Here is a 10,116-nt window from a genome sequence, read left to right on the forward strand (position 1 = left end):
ACATAAGCATCGCATCCCCAAACTTTTAGAAACGACAGCTTAGGTTTCTTTCCAAACCATAATTCATACGGTGTCGTCTCAACGGATTTAGACGGTGCCCTATTTAAAGTGAATGTAGTTGTCTCTAGAGCGTATCCCCAAAATGATAACGGTAAATCGGTAAGAGACATCATAGATCGCACCATATCCAATAGAGTGCGATTACGACGTTCGGACACACCGTTACGCTGAGGTGTTCCAGGCGGCGTGAGTTGTGAAATGATTCCACATTTTCTTAAGTGTGTACCAAATTCGTGACTTAAATATTCTCCTCCATGATCCGATCGTAAGAATTTTATCTTTCGGTCACGTTGATTCTCCACTTCATTCTGAAATTCCTTGGACTTTTCAAAGGTCTCAGACTTGTGTTTCATCAAGTAGACATACCCATATCTACTCAAGTCATCAGTGAGAGTGAGAACATAACGATATCCTCTGCGAGCCTCAACGCTCATTGGACCGCACACATCGGTATGTATGATTTCCAACAAGTTGGTTGCTCGCTCCATTGTTCCGGAGAACGGAGTCTTGGTCATTTTGCCCATGAGGCATGGTTCGCATGTGTCAAATGATTCATAATCTAGAGACTCTAAAAGCCCATCAGCATGGAGCTTCTTCATGCGCTTGACACCAATGTGACCAAGGCGGAAGTCCCACAAGTATGTGGGACTATGTTATCAACTTTACATCTTTTGGTATTCACACTATGAATATGTGTAACATTACGTTCGAGATTCATTAAGAATAAACCATTGACCATCGGGGCATGACCATAAAACATATCTCTCATATAAATAGAACAACCATTATTCTCGGATTTAAGTGAGTAGCCATCTCGTATCAAACGAGATCCAGATACAATGTTCATGCTCAAACTTGGCACTAAATAACAATTATTGAGGTTTAAAACTAATCCCGTAGGTAAATGTAGAGGTAGTGTGCCGACGGCGATCACATCGACCTTGGAACCATTCCCGACGCGCATCGTCACCTCGTCCTTCGCCAGTCTCCGCTTATTCCGCAGCTCCTGCTGTGAGTTACAAATGTGAGCAACGGCACCGGTATCAAATACCCAGGAGTTACTACGAGTACTGGTAAGGTACACATCAATTACATGTATATCAAATATACCTTTAGTGTTGCCGGCCTTCTTGTCCACTAAGTATTTGGGGCAGTTCCGCTTCCAGTGACCCTTCCCCTTGCAATAAAAGCACTCAGTTTCAGGCTTGGGTCCATTCTTTGACTTCTTCCCGGCAACTGGCTTACCGGGCACGGCAACATCTTTCCCGTCCTTCTTGAAGTTCTTCTTACCCTTGCCCTTCTTGAACTTAGTGGTCTTATTGACCATCAACACTTGATGTTCTTTCTTGATTTCAACCTCTGCTGACTTCAGCATTGAAAATACTTCAGGAATGGTCTTCACCATCCCCTGCATATTGTAGTTCATCACAAAGCTCTTGTAGCTCGGTGGGAGCGACTGAAGGATTCTGTCAATGACCGCCTCGTCCGGGAGGTTAATGTCCAGCTGGGACAGGCGGTTGTGCAACCCAGACATTTTGAGTATATGCTCACTGACAGAACTATTTTCCTCCATCTTACAACTATAGAACTTGTCGGAGACTTCATATCTCTCGACCCGGGCATGAGCTTGGAAAACTAGTTTCAGCTCCTCGAACATCTCATATGCTCTGTGTTGCTCAAAACGCTTTTGGAGCCCCGGTTCTAAGCTGTAAAGCATGCTACACTGAACGAGGGAGTAATCATCAGCGTGAGACTGCCAAGCATTCATAATGTCTTGGTTCTCTGGGACGGGTGCATCACCTAGCGGTCCTTCTAGGACATATTGTTTCCTGGCAGCTATGAGGATGATCCGCAGGTTCCGGACCCAGTCCGTATAGTTGCTGCCATCATCTTTCAGCTTGGTTTTCTCTAGGAACGCGTTGAAGTTCATGTTGACATGAGCGGCGGCCATTTGATCTACAAGACATATTTTGCAAAAGTTTTTAGACTAAGTTCATGATAATTAAGTTCATCTAATCAAATTATTTAATGAACTCCCACTCAGATTAGACATCCCTCTAGTCATTTAAGTGTTACACGATCCGAGTCGACTAGGCCGTGTCCGATCATCACGTGAGACGGACTAGTCATCGTCGGTGAATATCTCCATGTTGATCGTATCTTCCATATGACTCGTGTTCGACCTTTCGGTCTCTGTGTTCCGAGGCCATGTCTGTACATGCTAGGCTCGTCAAGTTAACCCTAAGTGTTCTGCATGTGTAAATCTGTCTTACACCCGTTGTATGTGAACGTAAGGATCTATCACACCCGATCATCACGTGGTGCTTCGAAACGACAAATTTTAGCAACGGTGCACAGTTAGGGGGAACACTTTCTTGAAATTATTATAAGGGATCATCTTATTTACTACCGCCGTTCTAAGTAAACAAGATGCATAAAACATAATAAACATCACATGGAATTATATAGTAGTGACATGATATGGCCAATATCATATAGCTCCTTTGATCTCCATCTTCGGGGCTCCATGATCATCTTTGTCACCGGCATGACACCATGATCTCCATCATCATGATCTCCATCATTGTGTCTTCATGAAGTTGTCACGCCAACGACTACTTCTACTTCCATGGCTAACGCGTTTAGCAATAAAGTAAAGTAATTTACATGGCGTTCTTCAATGACACGCAGGTCATACAAAAAATAAAGACAACTCCTATGGCTCCTGCCAGTTGTCATACTCATTGACATGCAAGTCGTGATTCCTATTACAAGAACATGATCTCATACATCACAATATATCATTCATCATTCATCACAACTTCTGGCCATATCACATCACATGACAATTGCTGCAAAAACAAGTTAGACGTCCTCTAATTGTTGTTGCATCTTTTATGTGGCTGCAATTGGGTTCTAGCAAGAACGTTTTCTTACCTACGAATAACCACAACGTGATTTTGTCAACTTTTATTTACCCTTCATAAGGACCCTTTTCATCGAATCCGCTCCAAGTAAAGTGGGAGAGACAGACACCCGCCAGCCACCTTATGCAACTAGTGCATGTTAGTCGGTGGAACCGGTCTCACGTAAGCATACGTGTAAAGTTGGTCCGGGCCGCTTCATCCCACAATACCGCTGAAGCAAGATAAGACTAGTAGCAGCAAGCAAGTTGACAAGATCTACGCCCACAACAAAATTGTGTTCTACTCGTGCAATAGAGAACTACACATAGACCTAGCTCATGATGCCACTGTTGGAGAACGTTGCAGAAAATTAAAATTTTTCCTACGGTTTCACCAAGATCCATCTATGAGTTCATCTAAGCAACGAGTCATGGGAGAGAGATTGCATCTACATACCACTTGTAGATCGCGTACGGAAGCATTCGAGGGAACGGTGATGATGGAGTCGTACTCGCCGTGATTCAGATCACCGATGACCAAGTGTTGAACGGACAGCACCTCCGCGTTCAACACACGTACGGTAAGGATGACGTCTCCTCCTTCTTGATCCAGCAAGGGGGAAGGAGAGGTTGAGGAAGAAGGCTCCAGCAGCAGCACGACAGCGTGATAATGGTGGAGAGGCAGTACTCCGGCAAGGCTTCGCCAAGCGCACAACGGAGGAGGAGAGGTGTTGGGGAGGGGAGGGGCTGCGCCTTGGATCAGGTGTTCAGCCCTCCCCTCGCCCCTCTATTTATAGGGGAAGGAGGAAGGGGGCCGGCCCCCTCTAGATGAGATCTAGAGGGGGGGCGGCGGCCAGGGAGGGGGCTTGCCCCCCAAGCAAAGGGGGTGCGCCCCCCTTAGGCCCCCCCCAACCCTAGGCGCATGGGCCCAAGGGGAGGGCGCGCCCAGCCCTCCAGGGGCTGGTGCCCTGCCCCACGCGGCCCATGTGGCCCACCAAGAGGGGTGGCCCCTCCCGGTGGACCCCCGGAACCCCTCCGGTGGCCCCGGTACAATACCGATATGCCCCCGAAACTTTCCGTGTCCGCATGACAACTTCCCATATATAAATATTTACCTCCGGACCCTTCCGGAACTCCTCGTGACGTCCGGGATCTCATCCGGGACTCCGAACAACATTCGGTAATCACATACAGGTCTTCCTAATAACCCTAGCGTCACCGAACCTTAAGTGTGTAGACCCTACGGGTTCGGGAGACACGCAGACATGACCGAGACGGCTCTCAGGTCAATAACCAACAGCGGGATCTGGATACCCATGTTGGCTCCCACATGCTCCTCGATGATGTCATCGGATGAACCACGATGTCGAGGATTCAAGCAACCCCGTATACTATTCCCTTTGTCAATCGGTACGTTACATGCCCGAGACTCGATCGTCGGTATCCCAATACCTCGTTCAGTCTCGTTACCGGCAAGTCACTTTACTCGTACGGTAATGCATGATCCCGTGACCAAACACTTGGTCACTTTGAGCTCATTATGATGATGCATTACCGAGTGGGCCCAGAGATACCTCTCCGTCATACAGAGTGACAAATCCCAGTCTCGATCCGTGTCAACCCAACAGACACTTTTGGAGATACCTGTAGTGCACCTTTATAGTCACCCAGTTACGTTGTGACGTTTGGTACACCCAAAGCACTTCTACGGTATCCGGGAGTTACATGATCTCATGGTCTAAGGAAGAGATACTTGACATTGGAAAAGCTCTAGCAAAACGAACTACACGATCTTGTGCTATGCTTACGATTGGGTCTTGTCCACCACGTCATTCTCCTAATGACGTGAGCCCGTTGTCAATGACATCTAATGTCCATAGTCAGGAAACCATGACTATCTGTTGACCCACGAGCTAGTCAACTAGAGGCTTACTAGGGACGTATTGTGGTCTATGTATTCACACGTGTATTACGATTTCCGGATAATACAATTATAGCATGAATAAAAGACAACTATCATGAACAAGGAAATATAATAATAACCCTTTTATTATTGCCTCTAGGGCATATTTCCAACAAGCGCATGGTAGTGGAGGCCGCCGACGAGGCGTACATGGCGGACCTCTGCCGCCAGTACCCGAGCTTGTGGAGGCAGAGCGGACGATCTTCTAGGAGCACATGGTCGACGGAGAGGTAACCAACATCCCCAATGAAGAGGAGCACGGCTGTGACGACGACAAGGACGAGGAGGAGTTCGATGTTGAAGAGTGGCCACGCATCTTCCTCGACTCTGGCAACGACGGCACGGGCCCAGCCCCTGTGGGTGATGCAATGTAAGGCAAGGTGGGACCTCTACAAGGTGATGATGATGATGATGATGATGAAGACTAGTTCAGTTTAATTTTAAGTTCAAGTTTATGTTTAGGTTTAAAAACTCATGTCCGGTGGGATGTCAAGACAAGGCTGATGTTTAATATGTCCAATTTCAGTTGTTTAAAAAGAGTCTAGGAAATTTAGTTTTTAATCCATTGAATTTAGGAGTTCGGCTAGGTCTGATCAAAAGTTAGCGGAGTAAAAATCATCCACTAAGCTTTGTTGTGCTGGATCCTCTGCTATTTTATAGGGACTGGTTAGAGTTGGCCTTATCACCATAGTAAGGGCATCTCCAACAACGGCTCGCAAATTCCTCCCGCATCCGTCTGTGAACAGGGGCACTAGTCCGCGCACACGGATGCAGTAGGCGGCTATCCAACGCTGCCCGCATACATCTGGTCTTCCTCACTTTTTAAAAGTCTAAATGTTTAAATAGCCGCATACATAGAGTTCAGACGTTCAAATAGCCACATACATGGAGTTCAGACATTTAAATAGCCGCATGCAGCAGTAGCTCAAATTTAGAAAAGTTCAAATGCTACATTTCAACATTGTTGTCCCCTTTAACCGCCCACCGATGCTCAATCAGATCTTCCTTCAGTTGCTCGTGAGTTGGTCGATGCTGAATTTATTGATGCATTTGAATAAACTCTTCAAATGTGGTCAGATTCTGGTTTGGAAGCTCGATAGGACCACCCATGTTCTCAAATTCTAGAGTTGCGGCAACATCCTCACCCTCATCCTCGACGATCATATTGTGCATGATCACACAAAATTCATAACCTCCCACAAGATCTCCAGATCCCATTGTTTAGCAGGTCCATGAACAACTGCAAAACGGGCCTGTAGAACTCCAAATGCCCTCCCGACATCCTTTCAGGCTATTTTTTGTCTTTGGGCAAAGTGAGACTTCTTCTGGCCAACTGGGTTAGAGATGGTGCTAACAAAGGTAGCCCATAGAGGATAGATACTGTCAGCCAGATAGTATCCCATGTTGTACTCATGTTCATTGATAGAATGGTGGCAAGGAGGAGCTTTTTCTTCAGTGAGCTTCGCAAACAATGGTGATCGCTGCAGCACATTGATGTCATCATGAGACCCAGGCATGCAAAGCGTGCCAAATCCAAAGTTCATGTGATGCAACTGCTTCAAGAATGATGATGGGCTTCTTAACATGACCCTGATATTGCCCTTGTAAAGCCTTCGAGCAGTTCTTCCATTTCCAGTGCATGCGGTCAAGAGATCCAAGAAAACCTGTCACCCTCTTGCTTTTGAGATTGCCAAGAGCCTGGCAGTGTCTGCCACAGTTGGTTCTCTCAGGTAATGAGGTCCAAACACCTCGACCACGACAGTAGCAAACCTGACCATGGCATCTCCACATTGCTCTCAAACATCTGTAGTTACTCGTCCCACGAATCAGCGATCATGTCATATGCAAGCATCCGAAATGCGACCGTGCACTTATGGTAACCACAGAAGCCAATCGTTCCCACGACGTCCTTCTTCAAGACAAAGTAGTCATCATAGGACCAGACACCATGGTACAAACGATCGAAGACAGTCCCGCGCATCTGAAAACTGAAGAAAATATGCCCTAGAGGCAATAATAAAGTTATTATTTATTTCCTTATATCATGATAAATGTTTATTATTCATGCTAGAATTGTATTAACCGGAAACTTAGTATATGTGTGAATACATAGACAAAACATAGTGTCCCTAGTATGCCTCTACTAGACTAGCTTGTTAATCAAAGATGGTTATGTTTCCTAATCATAGACATGTGTTGTCATTTGATGAACGGGATCACATCATTAGGAGAATGATGTGATGGACATGACCCATCCGTTAGCTTAGCATTATGATCGTGTCAGTTTCATCGCTACTGCTTTCTTCATGACTTATACAAGTTCCTCAGACTATGAGATTATGCAACTCCCGAATACCGGAGGAACACTTTGTGTGCTACCAAACGTCACAACGTAAATGGGTGATTATAAAGATGCTCTATAGGTGTCTCCGAAGGTATTTGTTGGGTTGGCATAGATCGATATTAGGATTTGTCACTCCGTATTTCGGAGAGGTATCTCTGGGGGCCCTCGGCAATACTCATCACTATAAGCCTTGCAAGCATTGTGACTAATGAGTTAGTTGCGGGATGAAGTATTACGGAACGAGTAAAGAGACTTGCCGGTAACGAGATTGAACTAGGTATGATGATACCGACGATCGAATCTCGGGCAAGTAACATACCGATGACAAAGGGAACAACGTATGTTGTTATGCGGTTTGACCGATAAAGATCTTCGTAGAATATGTAGGAACCAATATGAGCATCCAGGTTCCGCTATTGGTTATTGACCGGAGACGTGTCTCGGTCATGTCTACATAGTTCTCGAACCTGTAGGGTCCGCACGCTTAACGTTCGACGACGATTGATATTATGAGTTTATGTGATATGATGTACCAAAGGTTGTTTGGAGTCCCGAAAGTGATCACGGACATGACGAGGAGTCTTGAAATGGTCGAGAAATAAAGATTGATATATTGGATGATGTTATTCGGACACCGGATGAGTTCCGGGGGTCACCGGATAAATATCAGTGCCGGAAGAGTTATCGGAACCACCAGAGAAGTAATGGGCCTTATTGGGCCTAGGAGAGAGAGAGAGAGGGGCAGCCAAGGGCTGGCCGCCCACCATGGGCCTAGTCCGAGTTGGACTAGGGGGAGGGGCGGCGCCCCCTCCTTCCTTCTCTTTCCCCCTCCTTCCTTCTTCTCCTAGTTGGACTAGGAAAGGGGGGAACCTACTCCTACTTGGAGTAGGAGTCCCCCCTCCCTTGGGCGCGCCCCTTGTGGCCAGCCGGCCCCCTCCTCTCCTCCTTTATATACGGGGGAGGGGGCACCCCATAGACACACAAGTTGATCTTTTAGCCATGTGCGGTGCCCCCGTCCACAGATTTCCACCTCGGTCATATCGTCGTAGTGCTTAGGCGAAGACCTGCGCCGGTAACTTCATCATCACCGTCACCACGCTGTTGTGCTAACGGAACTCTTCCTCGGCTCAACTGGATCTAGAGTTCGAGGGACGTCACCGAGCTGAACGTGTGCATATCGCGGAGGTGACATGCGTTCGGTACTTGATCGGTTGGATAGTGAAGACATTCGACTACATCAACCGCGTTACATAACGCTTCCGCTTTCGGTCTACGAGGGTACGTGGACACATTCTCCCCCCGTTGCTATGCATGACCTAGATAGATCTTATGTGATTGTATTTTTTTTTTGAAATTACTGCGTTACCCAACAAAAACGCCGGCGGAAATGGTCAGCGAAGAGTGCGTCAGGGGCAAAGTAGTCGGTCATCAGTGTCAAATGCCCGTGTGCCTTGTTGTAGTTGAGCACTCGATGACCCTTGATCGATCCCTTGAAATTGAGAACATGCTCCTCCGCACGCTCCGCGTCTTTAGGGATCGCCTGCATCATCACCGTCTCATCTAGGTAGTCCTCGTCGGATGAGCTGTCGGCGACTCAACATAGTGCTCGTATATGTACTCCAAATCTAAATCCATTGCTAGAAAGAAGGGAAAACCTTTTTAGCTCCAGCAATTCATCGAACAGTTGCCGGGCATAGTGAGTATAGCAGTAGCGGATGATACCTGGCTGGACGATCGGAGGAAGAGGGGTTGAACGGCGATGGAGGAGAAGCAGGGTGGAGCCCGATTGGAATGCTGGAAGTGATGGAGACGTAGAGTTTCGGCATGGGTATAGCATGGGAGCCGGGGTGGTGGAGCGACGACGAAAGAGAGAAAGAAGGAGAGAAGGATGAAAACGCGGGGTTCGGGAAGGGTTTTGGGTGGGCCGAGGACATGAGAGTCCAACGTGTCTGTTGTCCGGACTCCCGTAAAGCCCCCATATTTATCTAAAATTTATCAAAAAAATATGCCCGGACCGTTCGACGGACCGACATAGCCCGTGTTAACCGCGCCCGGACTGTTGCAGGCGATTTGAGGTCCGCCTTTAAGATGCCCTAATAAACTAAGAACTAGCATCGTTACCACTAAGCTAGAAGTTGTACGTGTATCTTCCTTGGAAAAAGTGGGCACTGGGGGGTGATAGCTCCATCTACGGCCTGGACCAAAAATTCTCTTACGAAAATTCAGAAGCACCAAAATGATTGAACAAAAGGGCAGAGGCACAGCCCGAACTGGAACGAATGACAGAGATGGCCACACGTGCGTCTCCCTCCTCCAGGTCCAGCTAGAATCGGATAGGAATAGGATAACACCGGCTTCATCAGCAGCCCGCCCTGTAGGAGGATGATGACATGCTGAGGAGGTCGTCGTCCGAGCTGGCCCGGGCAATCCACGACGGCGCGCCGAATGCTGTCGTGCTTGCGCAGCTTGCATTGCACCCCGGCTGAGGTGGTTTGCAAACTGCAACTGACTGACAATGACTAAGCTAATCTTGCCTAGATCTATCAGCAAACCTACGTAACCCATCCCATCGATGTACCACTCGCTAATAAACTAATAGTATCCCGTACCAAGTTGCTACTACTAATAAGCAAGATCAAACGGAAAGTGGCCGCTGGATGATAGCTCCGTCCACGGCCTGGACCAAAAGTTCTTCTCACAAAGAACATAAAAAATCGCCGGCCCCGACCAGAATGATGCGCGCAAGCATGCCACTTGCGATTCTCCGAAAAAAAAAAAACGCACGGCCTTCGAACCCTCGATTTCTCTCCTTCGTTCTCTTCTCCAGTTGGATAATGTCCCTTT

This window comes from Triticum aestivum, chromosome 7B (assembly GCF_018294505.1).
Source record: "Triticum aestivum cultivar Chinese Spring chromosome 7B, IWGSC CS RefSeq v2.1, whole genome shotgun sequence".
NCBI lineage: Eukaryota > Viridiplantae > Streptophyta > Magnoliopsida > Poales > Poaceae > Triticum > Triticum aestivum.